The 12,378-nt window shown below is 38.9% G+C and overlaps 6 non-coding genes across 6 annotated transcripts; all 6 read left to right on the top strand.

Moving 5' to 3' along the window:
• Positions 1-1,441: 1,441 nt before the first annotated feature.
• TRNAK-UUU (transfer RNA lysine (anticodon UUU)) lies at positions 1,442-1,514 on the top strand. Its single transcript has one exon. It is a non-coding gene; the product is annotated as a tRNA-Lys (tRNA).
• Positions 1,515-2,491: 977 nt separating this feature from the next.
• TRNAK-UUU (transfer RNA lysine (anticodon UUU)) lies at positions 2,492-2,564 on the top strand. The gene has a single exon. It is a non-coding gene; the product is annotated as a tRNA-Lys (tRNA).
• A 975-nt stretch (positions 2,565-3,539) lies between these two features.
• Positions 3,540-3,612, top strand: TRNAK-UUU (transfer RNA lysine (anticodon UUU)). Its single transcript has one exon. It is a non-coding gene; the product is annotated as a tRNA-Lys (tRNA).
• Positions 3,613-4,590: 978 nt separating this feature from the next.
• On the top strand, positions 4,591-4,663 carry TRNAK-UUU (transfer RNA lysine (anticodon UUU)). The gene has a single exon. It is a non-coding gene; the product is annotated as a tRNA-Lys (tRNA).
• A 1,682-nt stretch (positions 4,664-6,345) lies between these two features.
• TRNAK-UUU (transfer RNA lysine (anticodon UUU)) lies at positions 6,346-6,418 on the top strand. Its single transcript has one exon. It is a non-coding gene; the product is annotated as a tRNA-Lys (tRNA).
• Positions 6,419-11,079: 4,661 nt separating this feature from the next.
• Positions 11,080-11,152, top strand: TRNAK-UUU (transfer RNA lysine (anticodon UUU)). The gene has a single exon. It is a non-coding gene; the product is annotated as a tRNA-Lys (tRNA).
• The last annotated feature ends 1,226 nt before the right edge of the window (positions 11,153-12,378 follow it).

Below are 12,378 nucleotides of genomic sequence, written 5' to 3' on the forward strand. Positions count from 1 at the left end.
TAGCTACGATGTCTCCCATAAAAAACACACAGAATCAGAGTGATTCCTACTTTTTCTTCTTTGCAGCACATTTAGCAGTACCAATATGAAAGTCAAAATTAATCAATACTGAGCTGTGTCAATGTGAATTCAGCTTTGGAGTAAACTAAATCAATCGCTTTATGATGCAGCTTCACCTGCCTTTAACTGCCAAAATCGGATAGCCTTTCACTGGGCTGAATACTGATCACTCCTCTTCCCCTGTTTCCTATACATAGAGTATAAAAAGAGATGTAACCTGACACCTCATTATGCTGGCAGACTATGTGCTGGCTTTTGTTTTGGGTATGTATACACATATGAAAAAAATCAGCATATCTGATGAAACATTTAGATGAATTGGAAGTAAAACTTGAAAAATGTGCTAAGCTTGTTTGGAAGGATAATTTAATCTGAGGGTCCAGGGTTCAAATCCCTGTTTAGGCGTTATGTTTTTAAATCTCAACAGATCAGTTTGTATTGTTTAAATCTCAGCTTGTGCTTGAAGATTAGTTGCATGCTTAATGCACTGGTTTGAAATGAGAAATAAAATGCTCTTTTACACTAGAGAAAAAAACAAAAAACATGTCTTTGAATATGTCCAAACTCACGACAAATCATTGATTATGTGCTTGGTTTTGGCTTTGAACAGTGATATTGGATGATAATTTTTCAGAGTATACTTAAATATGGACAGAGACATTTTTTTGAAAATGTTGCAAAAGTGCACTTAGAAAGAACCTGGATAGCTCAGTCTGTAAAGCACCCGTCTTTTAATCTGCGGGTCCATTATTTACGTCATTGTTCAGTTTTGAGGATTTTTAACCTAGACCTATCATTTAGCTTTGTTTAAATCATATCTAGCTTTTCAGAAATAAATGTCATGTGGATATGAGGATTAACACTACTTTGGCAATTTTATGACTTGTTTTCTGCATTTTTCCCTGTGTAGACTCTATGTCTAACTTTCAGTACTCTTTAAGCTGATGGGTGGAAACTAGCAGCTATGATGTCTCCCAAAAAAAACTCACAGAATCAGAGTGATTCCTACTTTTTTTTCTTTGCAGCACATTTAGCAGCACCAATACGAAAGTCAAAATTAATCAATACTGAGCTGTGTGAATGTGAATTCAGCTTTGGAGTAAACTAAATCAATCGCTTGATGATGCAGCTTCACCTGCCTTTAACTGCCCAAATCGGATAGCCTTTCACTGGGCTGAATACTCATCATTCCTCTTCCCCTGTTTCCTATACATAGAGTATAAAAAGAGATGTAACCTGACACCTCATTATGCTGGCAGACTATGTGCTGGCTTTGGTTTTGGGTATGTACACACATATGAAAAAAATCAACATATCTGAAGATACATTTAGATGAATCGGAAGCAAATCTTGAAAAATGTGCTAAGATTGTTGAGAAGGAGCCTGGATAGCTCAGTCGGTAGAGCATCAGTCTTTTATTCTGAGGGTCTAGGGTTCAAGTCCCTATTCAGGCGTTAAGCTTTTAAATCTCAACAGATGACTTTGTATTGTTTAAATCTCAGCTTGTGCTTGAAGATTAGTTGCATGCTTAATGCACTTGTTTGACATGAGAAATAAAATGCTGTTTTACACTAGAGAAAAAAACAAAAAACATGTCTTTGAATATGTCCTAATTCACAACAAATCATTGATTATGTGCTTGGCTTTGGTTTTGAACAGTCATATTGGATGATAATTTTTCTGAGTATACTTAAATATGGACAGAGACATTTTTTTTGAAAATGTTGCAAAAGTGCACTTAGAAGGAACCTGGATAGCTCATTCTGTAAAGCACCCGTCTTTTAATCTGAGGGTCCATTATTTACGTCATTGTTCAGTTTTGAGGCTTTTTAACCTAGACCTATCATTTAGCTTTGTTTAAATCATACCTAGCTTTTCAGAAATAAATGTCATGTGGATATGAGGATTAACACTACTTTGGCAATTTTATGACTTGTTTTCTGCATTTTTCCCTCTGTAGACTCTATGTCTAACTTTCAATACTCTTTAAGCAGATGTGTGGAAACTAGCAGCTATGATGTCTCCCATAAAAAACACACAGAATCAGAGTGATTCCTACTTTTTTTTCTTTGCAGCACATTTAGCAGTACCAATATGAAAGTCAAAATTAATCAATACTGAGCTGTGTGAATGTGAATTCAGCTTTGGAGTAAACTAAATCATCCGCTTGATGATGCAACTTCACCTGCCTTTAACTGCCCAAATCTGATAGCCTTTCACTGGGCTGAATACTCATCATTCCTCTTCCCCTGTTTCCTATACATAGAGTATAAAAAGAGATGTAACCTGACATCTCATTATGCTGGCAGACTTTGTGCTGGCTTTGGTTTTGGGTATGTACACACATATGAAAAAAATCAACATATCTGAAGATACATTTAGATGAATCGGAAGCAAATCTTGAAAAATGTGCTAAGTTTGTTCAGAAGGAGCCTGGATAGCTCAGTCGGTAGAACATCAGACTTTTAATCTGAGGGTCCAGGGTTCAAGTCCCTGTTCAGGCACTAAGCTTTTAAATCTCAACAGATAGCTTTGTATTGTTTAAATCTCAGCTTGTGCTTGAAGATTAGTTGCATGCTTAATGCACTTGTTTGACATGAGAAATAAAATGCTCTTTTACACTAGAGAAAAAAACAAAAAACATGTCTTTGAATATGTCCAAATTCACGACAAATCATTGATTATGTGCTTGGTTTTGGCTTTGAACAGTCATATTGGATGATAATTTTTCTGAGTATACTTAAATATGGACAGAGACATTTTTTTTGAAAATGTTGCAAAAGTGCACTTAGAAAGAACCTGGATAGCTCAGTCTGTAAAGCACCCGTCTTTTAATCTGAGGGTCCATTATTTACGTCATTGTTCAGTTTTGAGGCTTTTTAACCTAGACCTATCATTTAGCTTTGTTTAAATCATACCTAGCTTTTCAGAAATAAATGTCATGTGGATATGAGGATTAACACTACTTTGGCAATTTTATGACTTGTTTTCAGCATTTTTCCCTCTGTAAACTCTATGTTTGACTTTCAATACTCTTTAAGCTGATGTGTGGAAACTAGCAGCTATGATGTCCCCCATAAAAAACACACAGAATCAGTGATTCCTACTTTTTTTTCTTTGCAGCACATTTAGCAGTAGCAATATGAAAGTCAAAAGTAATCAATACTGAGCTGTGTGAATGTGAATTCAGCTTTGGAGTAAACTAAATCAACCGCTTGATGATGCAACTTCACCTGCCTTTAACTGCCCAAATCTGATAGCCTTTCACTGGGCTGAATACTCATCACTCCTCTTCCCCTGTTTCCTATACATAGAGTATAAAAAGAGATGTAACCTGACACCTCATTATGCTGGCAGACTATGTGCTGGCTTTGGTTTTGGGTATGTACACACATATGATAAAAATCAACATATCTGAAGATACATTTAGATGAATCAGAAGCAAATCTTGAAAAATGTGCTAAGTTTGTTCAAAAGGAGCCTGGATAGCTCAGTCAGTAGAGCATCAGACTTTTAATCTGAGGGTCCAGGGTTCAAGTCCCTGTTCAGGCATTAAGCTTTTAAATCTCAACAGATCACTTTGTATTGTTTAAATCTCGGCTTGTGCTTGAAGATTAGTTGCATGCTTAATGCACTTGTTTGACATGAGAAATAAAATGCTCTTTTACAGTAGAGAAAAAAACAAAAAACATGTCTTTGAATATGTCCATATTCACGACAAATCATTGATTATGTGCTTGGTTTTGGCTTTGAACAGTCATATTGGATGATAATTTTTCTGAGTTTACTTAAATATGGACAGAGACATTTTTTTTGAAAATGTTGCAAAAGTGCACTTAGAAAGAAAATTGGACAGTTCAGTCAGTAAAGCAACCGTCTTTTAATCTGAGGGTCCATTATTTACGTCATTGTTCAGTTTTGAGGCTTTTTAACCTAGATCTATCATTTAGCTTTGTTTAAATCATACCTAGCTTTTCAGAAATAAATGTCATGTGGATATGAGGATTTACACTACTTTGGCAATTTTATGACTTGTTTTCGGCATTTTTCCCTCTGTAGACTCTATGTCTAACTTTCGATACTCTTTAAGCTGATGTGTGGAAACTAGCAGCTATGATGTCTCCCATAAAAAACACACAGAATCAGAGTGATTCCTACTTTTTTTTCTTTGCAGCACATTTAGCAGTACCAATATGAAAGTCAAAATTAATCAATACTGAGCTGTGTGAATGTGAATTCAGCTTTGGAGTAAACTAAATCAACCGCTTGATGATGCAACTTCACCTGCCTTTAACTGCCCAAATCTGATAGCCTTTCACTGGGCTGAATACTCATCATTCCTCTTCCCCTGTTTCCTATACATAGAGTATAAAAAAAGATGTAACCTGACACCTCATTATGCTGGCAGACTGTGTGCTGGCTTTGGTTTTGGGTATGTACACTCATATGAAAAAAATCAACATATCTGAAGATACATTTAGATGAATCGGAAGCAAATCTTGAAAAATGTGCTAAGTTTGTTCTGAAGGAGCCTGGATAGCTCAGTCAGTAGAGCATCAGACTTTTAATCTCAGGGTCCAGGGTTCAAGTCCCTGTTCAGGCATTAAGCTTTTAAATCTCAACAGATCACTTTGTATTGTTTAAGGCTGTGTGCCCACGTAGCGTTTTTCAAGCGTATATGCTGCGGAATTTCCGCAGCGTAAAAGCTTGAAAAACGCATGTATATCCGCACCCCATGGTCCCCAACGGCATTCCGCAATGTCAATGCTCATGCTGCGGATTTTTCCGCAGCGTATATGCTGCGGTCAAAAATCCGCAGCATGTTCATTAATTTTGCGGAAGCGCAGCGGAATCAATATGCGGATGGTACCCAAGTCTGGAGGAGAGGAGACTCTCATCCAGACCTGGGTACCAAAGAACCTGTAAAAAAAAGAATAAAATAAAGTTTATACTTATCTTCTGATGTGTTCCCTCCGTCGCGCTGTTGTCTTAAGGACCTGCCACATCATTGAGTCATGTGATCCATCACATGACTCAATGACATCACCGTAGGTCCTGCACACAACAGCGTGAGCCGCTCAAGCCTCCGGACGGGGCAGAGAATGCATCAGAAGGTGAGTATAAACTTTATTTTTTTATTTTTTACCATTCTGAACAAGTTGTCAAGCACTTTTCCAAGTGATGCTTGGAGAAGTGCTTGATAACCCTCATGCGGAAATGCATGCAAAGTCGCCTCACAAACGCTTCTACCTGGCAGGAAAACCGCATGTAATATCCGCATGCGATTTTCCCGCCAGGGAGAAGCGTAAAAAATATGCTTCAGGTCCGCAACGTGGGCACATAGCCTTAATCTCAGCTTGTGCTTGAAGATTAGTTGCATGCTTAATGCACTTGTTTGACATGAGAAATAAAATGCTCTTATACACTAGAGAAAAAACAAAAAAACATGTCTTTGAGTATGTCCAAACTCACGACAAATTATTGATTATGTGCTTGATTTTGGCTTTGAACAGTCATATTGAATGATAATTTTTCTGAATATACTTAAATATGGACAGAAACATTTTTTTTTAAAATGTTGCAACAGTGCACTTAGAAAGAAAATTGGATAGCTCAGTGAGTAAAGCACCCGTCTTTTAATCTGAGGGTTCACTATTTACATCATTGTTCAGTTTTGAGGCTTTTTAACCTAGACCTATCATTTAGCTTTGTTTAAATCATACCTAGCTTTTCAGAAACAAATGTCATGTGGATATGAGGATTAACACTACTTTGGCAATTTTATGACTTGTTTTCTGCATTTTTCCCTCTGTAGACTCTATGTCTAACTTTCAGTACTCTTTAAGCTGATGGGTGGAAACTAGCAGCTATGATGTCTCCCATAAAAACACACAGAATCAGAGTGATTCCTACTTTTTTTTATTTGCAGCACATTTAGCAGTACCAATATGAAAGTCAAAATTAATCAATGCTGAGCTGTGTGAATGTGAATTCAGCTTTGGAGTAAACTAAATCAACCGCTTGATGATGCAACTTCACCTGCCTTTAACTGCCCAAATCTGATAGCCTTTCACTGGGCTGAATACTCATCATTCCTCTTCCCCTGTTTCCTATACATAGAGTATAAAAAGAGATGTAACCTGACACCTCATTATGCTGGCAGACTATGTGCTGGCTTTGGTTTTGGGTATGTACACACATATGAAAAAAATCAACATATCTGAAGATACATTTAGATGAATCGGAAGCAAATCTTGAAAAATGTGCTAAGTTTGATCAGAAGGAGCTTGGATAGCTCAGTCGGTAGAGCATCAGACTTTTAATCTGAGGGTCCAGGGTTCAAGTCCCTGCTCAGGCATTAAGCTTTTAAATCTCAACAGATTACTTTGTATTGTTTAAATCTCAGCTTGTGCTTGAAGATCAGTTGCATGCTTAATGCACTTGTTTGACATGAGAAATAAAATGCTCTTTTACACTAGAGAAAAAAACAAAAAACATGTCTTTGAATATGTCCAAATTCACGACAAATCATTGATTATGTGCTTGGTTTTGGCTTTGAACAGTCATATTGGATGATAATTTTTCTGAGTATACTTAAATATGGACAGAGACATTTTTTTTGAAAATGTAGCAAAAGTGCACTTAGAAAGAACCTGGATAGCTCAGTCTGTAAAGCACCCGTCTTTCAATCTGAGGGTCCATTATTTACGTCATTTTTCAGTTTTGAGGCTTTTTAACCTAGACCTATCATTTAGCTTTGTTTAAATCATACCTAGCTTTTCAGAAATAAATGTCATGTGGATATGAGGATTAACACTACTTTGGCAATTTTATGACTTGTTTTCTGCATTTTTCCCTCTGTAGACTCTATGTCTAACTTTCAGTACTCTTTAACCCCTTAACAACATCTGACGTACTAATACGCGTCTGTGCCCTGGGACTTAAGAGCCAGACCCGTATTCGTACGTCATCGCGATCGCGCGCGCACACAGGCTGTACGGGCGCGATCGCCGCCGGGTGTCAGATGACACCCGGTACTATGTGCAGGGAGCAGTCCTGCACCGCTCCCAGCACATTAACCCCTGCGATGCTGCGATCGAAGTCGATCGAAGTCGATCGCGGCATTGCGGGGGCAAGGGGAGGTGATCGCCGATACTCACCTCCTCTTCCGGCTTCCAGCGCAGTCTGCAAAGGCTTTCCGGGTGTTGCCATGACGACCCGATGTCACCAGACAGCAGGAAGATTGTTTGGACATGCGCAGTGCATCTCCAAACAATCTTCACACTGTGCACCGCTGATAGCCTGCATGGCATAGGGATGGTGCTGCATTTCTGTGCCATGCAGGCGATCAGAGAAAAAAAAGTGAAAGTCCCAGAGTGGGACAAAGTAATAAAGTGTATAAACTGTCTGAAAGTGGAAAAAAAAAATAAAAAATTGCAAAAATATAAAAAAAAAAATAAAAAAAATAATCCACCAAAAATAAAAATATAATGTACCCATCAATAAATATTATTATATATATATAAAAAAAAAAAAAACAATAAAAGTACACATATTTGGTATCGCCGCGTCCGGAACAACCTGACCTATAAAACTGTCCCACTAGTTAACCCCTTCAGTGAACACGGTAAAAAAAAAAAACAAAGCAAAAAACAATGCTTTATCACCATACCGCCAAACAAAAAGTGGAATAACACGCGATCAAAAAGACGCATATAAATAAAAATGATACCGCTGAAAACGTCACCTTGTCCCGCAAAAAACAAGCCACCATACAGCTCAATCAGCCGAAAAATAAAAAAGTTATAGCTCTCAGAATAAAGCGATGCTAAAAAATATTTTTTTCTATAAAATAGCTTTTATTGTGTATAAGCGCCAAAACATAGAAAAATGATACAAATGTGGTACCGCTGTAAACGTACTGACCCAAAGAATAAAGCTACCTCATCAATTTTACCACACGCGGAACAGAATGAAAAAAAAAAAAAGAAAACAATTACTGAATTGTTGGTTTTTGTTTATTCTGCCTCCCAAAAATCGGAATAGAAAGCGATCAAAAAATGTCACGTGCCTGAAAATGGCACCAATAACAACGTCAAGTCATCTCGCAAAAAACGAGCTGTCACATGACTGTCTGCCAAAATCTGGAAAAATTATAGCTCTCAAAATATGGCGATGCAAAAACTAGATTTTACAAAAAATGCGTCTTTTAGTGTGCGACAGCTGTCAGTCATAAAAACCCCATATGATTCTGGCATTGCTGTAATCACACCGACCTGAAGAATAAAGTCGTCTAATCACTTATACCACACAAGGAACGGCGTCAAAAATAAACTCTTGGGTTAGGATTGGGCTAGGGTTAGGGCTGGGTTTGGGGCTAGGGTTGTGCTGGGGCTAGGGTTGTGCTGGGGCTAGGGTTGTGCTAGGGCTAGGGTTGTGCTAGGGTTAGGGCTGGGGTTGGGATTTTTTTCAAAAGTAAGAAAAAAAGATGACGATATGGCGACTAGTGTTGAGCGCAAGTGCTCGCTACTTGATTTTGCATCGGGTGCTCTGGTATGCATTGAGTATCGTGGGTATTTGAGTGACATGCTCGAGTCTCTGCCCCATATGCTTGGCGGCCAAAAAAACTTTACGGGGGTTGCCTGCCATGCACGAGCGATCCCCGCATGTTTTTTTTTTGGGTGTCTAATAACCGTGAAACATGCGGAGCAGGGACTCGAGCATGTCACTCGAGCACACGCTGTACATGGTGCATACCTGAGTACCCGATGCAAACTCAAGTAGCGAGCACTTGCGCTCAAGAATAATGACAACTTATTCAATATGATGACCTAATGTAAACAAATTCTGTGCCGTACCTCTGGGTTCAAAATGTTCACTATACACCTTAATAAAATCCTTGAGGGGTATAGTTTCCAAAATGGGGACACTTGTGGGGGAGCTCCACTGTTTAGGCACATCACGGGCTCTCCAAACGCGACATGGTGTCCGCAAACGAATTGAATGGAAAATCGGCTCAAATTGTTAGCGGACACCATGTTGCGTTTGGAGAGCCCCTGTGTGCCTAAACATTGGAGCTCCCCCACAAGTGACCCCATTTTGGAAACTAGACCCCCCAAGGCACCTATCTATATGCATAGTGAGCACTTGGAACCCCCAGGTGCTTCACAAATTGGTTCGTAAAAATGAAAAAGTGAAAAAAAAACACTTTTTCATTTTTATGAATCAATTTGTGAAGCACCTGGGGTTCCAAGTGCTCACTATGAATCTAGATAGGTGCCTTGGGGGGTCTAGTTTCCAAAATGGGGTCACTTGTGGGGGAGCTCCAATGTTTGGGCACACAGGGACTCTCCAAATGCAACATGATATCCACTAACAAATTGTCGGCTCAAATTGTTAGCGGACACCATGTTGCATTTGGAGAGTCCCTGTGTGCCCAAACATTGGAGCTCCCCCACAAGTGACCCCATTTTGGAAACTAGACCCCCCAAGGCACCTATCTAGATGCATAGTGAGCACTTGGAACCCCCAGGTGCTTCACAAATTGATTCGTAAAAATGAAAAAGTGTTTTTTTTTTCACTTTTTCATTTTTACGAATCAATTTGTGAAGCACCTGGGGGTTCCAAGTGCTCACTATGCATCTAGAAAGGTGCCTTGGGGGGTCTAGCTTCCAAAATGGGGTCATTTGTGGGGGAGCTCCAAAGTTTGGGCACACAGGGGCTCTCCAAACACAACATGGCATCCGCTAATTATTCAAGCAAATTTTACAATCAAAAAGTCAAATGGCGCTCCTTCCCTTCCGAGCCCTGCCGTGCACCCAAACAGTGTTTTTTCCCCAAATATTGGGTATCTGCGTGCCCAGGGGAAATTGCACAACAAATTTTGGGGTCCATTTTTTCTTGTTACCCCTGTGAAAATAAAAAAAAATGGGTCTAAAGTAACATTTTTGTGAAAAAAGTTAAATGTTCATTTTTTTCTTCCATATTCAAAAAATTCCTGTGAAGCACCTGAAGGGTTAATAAAGTTCTTGAATGTGGTTTTGAGCACCTTGAGGAGTGCAGTTTTTAGAATGGTGTCACTTTTGGGTATTTTCTGTCATAAAGACCTCTCAAAGTGACTTCAAATGTGATGTGGTCCCTAAAAAAATGGTTTTGTAAATTTTGTTGGAAAAATGAGAAATCACTGGTCAACTTTTAACCCTTATAGCTCCCTAACAAAAAAAAATTTTGGTTCCTAAATTGTGCTGATGTAAAGTAGACATGTGGGAAATGTTATTTATTAACTCTTTTGTGTGACATATCTCTCTGATTTCAGGGCTTAAAAATTCAAATTTTGAAAATTGTAAAATTTTCAAAATTTTCGCCAAATTTCCGTTTTTTTCACAAATAAACGCAAGTGATATCGAAGAAATTTTTCCACAATCATGAAGTACAATATGTCACAAAAAAAAATCTCAGAATCAGGGGGATCCGTTGAAGCGTTCCAGAGTAATTACCTCATAAAGTGACAGTGGTCAGAATTGTAAAAATTGGCCTGGTCATTAACGTGCAAACCACCCCCGGGGCTTAAGGGGTTAAGCTGATGGGTGGAAACTAGCAGCTATGATGTCTCCCATAAAAAACACACAGAATCAGAGTGATTCCTACTTTTTTTTCTTTGCAGCACATTTAGCAGTACCAATATGAAAGTCAAAATTAATCAATACTGAGCTGTGTGAATGTGAATTCAGCTTTGGAGTAAACTAAATCAACCGCTTGATGATGCAACTTCACCTGCCTTTAACTGCCCAAATCTGATAGCCTTTCACTGGGCTGAATGCTCTCCAATCCTCTTCCCCTGTTTCCTATACATAGAGTATAAAAAGAGATGTCACCTGACACCTCATTATGCTGGCAGACTATGTGCTGGCTTTGGTTTTGGGTATGTACACACATATGAAAAAAATCAACATATCTGAAGATACATTTAGATGAATCGGAAGTAAATCTTGAAAAATGTGCTAAATTTGGTCAAAAGGAGCCTGGATAGCTCAGTCGGTAGAGCATCAGACTTTTAATCTGGGGGTCCAGGGTTTAAGTCCCTGTTCAGGCATTAAGCTTTTAAATCTCAAAAGATCACTTTGTATTGTTTAAATCTCAGCTTGTGCTTGAAGATTAGTTGCATGCTTAATGCACTTGTTTGACATGAGAAATAAAATGCTCTTTTACACTAGAGAAAAAACAAAAAACATGTCTTTGAATATGTCCAAACTCACGACAAATCATTGATTATGTGCTTGGTTTTGGCTTTGAACAGTCATATTGAATGATAATTTTTCTGAATATACTTAAATATGGACAGAGACATTTTTTTTGAAAATGTTGCAACAGTGCACTTAAAAAGAAAATTGGATAGCTCAGTCAGTAAAGCACCCGTCTTTCAATCTGAGGGTCCATTATTTACGTCATTGTTCAGTTTTGAGGCTTTTTAACCTAGACCTATCATTTAGCTTTGTTTAAATCATACCTAGCTTTTCAGAAATAAATGTCATGTGGATATGAGGATTAACACTACTTTGGCAATTTTATGGCTTGTTTTCTGCATTTTTCCCTCTGTAGACTCTATGTCTAACTTTCAGTACTCTTTAACCCCTTAACAACATCTGACGTACTAATACGCGTCTGTGCCCTGGGACTTAAGAGCCAGACCCGTATTAGTACGTCATCGCGATCGCGCGTGCAGACAGGCTGTGCGGGCGCGATCGCCGCCGGGTGTCAGATGACACCCGGTACTATGTGCAGGGAGCAGTCCTGCACCGCTCCCAGCACATTAACCCCTGTGATGCTGCGATCGAAGTCGATCGAAGTCGATCGCGGCATTGCGGCAGCAAGGGGAGGTGATCGCCGATACTCACCTCCTCTTACGGCTTTCAGCGCAGTCTGCAAAGGCTTCCCGGGTGTTGCCATGACGACCCGATGTCGTCATGACAACATCCGGGTCACCAGACAGCAGGAAGATTGTTTGGACATGCGTAGTACATCTCCAAACAATCTTCACACTGTGCACCGCTGATAGCCTGCATGGCATAGGGATGGTGCTGCATTCCTGTGCCATGCAGGCGATCAGAGAACAAAAAGTGAAAGTCCCAGAGTGGGACAAAGTAATAAAGTGTATAAACTGTCTGAAAGTGGAAAAAAAAAAAATTGCAAAAATATAAAAAAAAAAATAAAAAAAATAATCCACCAAAAATAAAAATATAATGTACCCATCAATAAATATTATTATATATAAAAAAAAAACAAAACAATAAAAGTACACATATTTGGTATCGCCGCGTC

The sequence above is a fragment of the Phyllobates terribilis genome, unplaced genomic scaffold, assembly GCF_046119375.1.
Source record: "Phyllobates terribilis strain yellow unplaced genomic scaffold, ASM4611937v1 Scaffold_1__5_contigs__length_1240528914, whole genome shotgun sequence".
NCBI classification, from domain to species: domain Eukaryota; kingdom Metazoa; phylum Chordata; class Amphibia; order Anura; family Dendrobatidae; genus Phyllobates; species Phyllobates terribilis.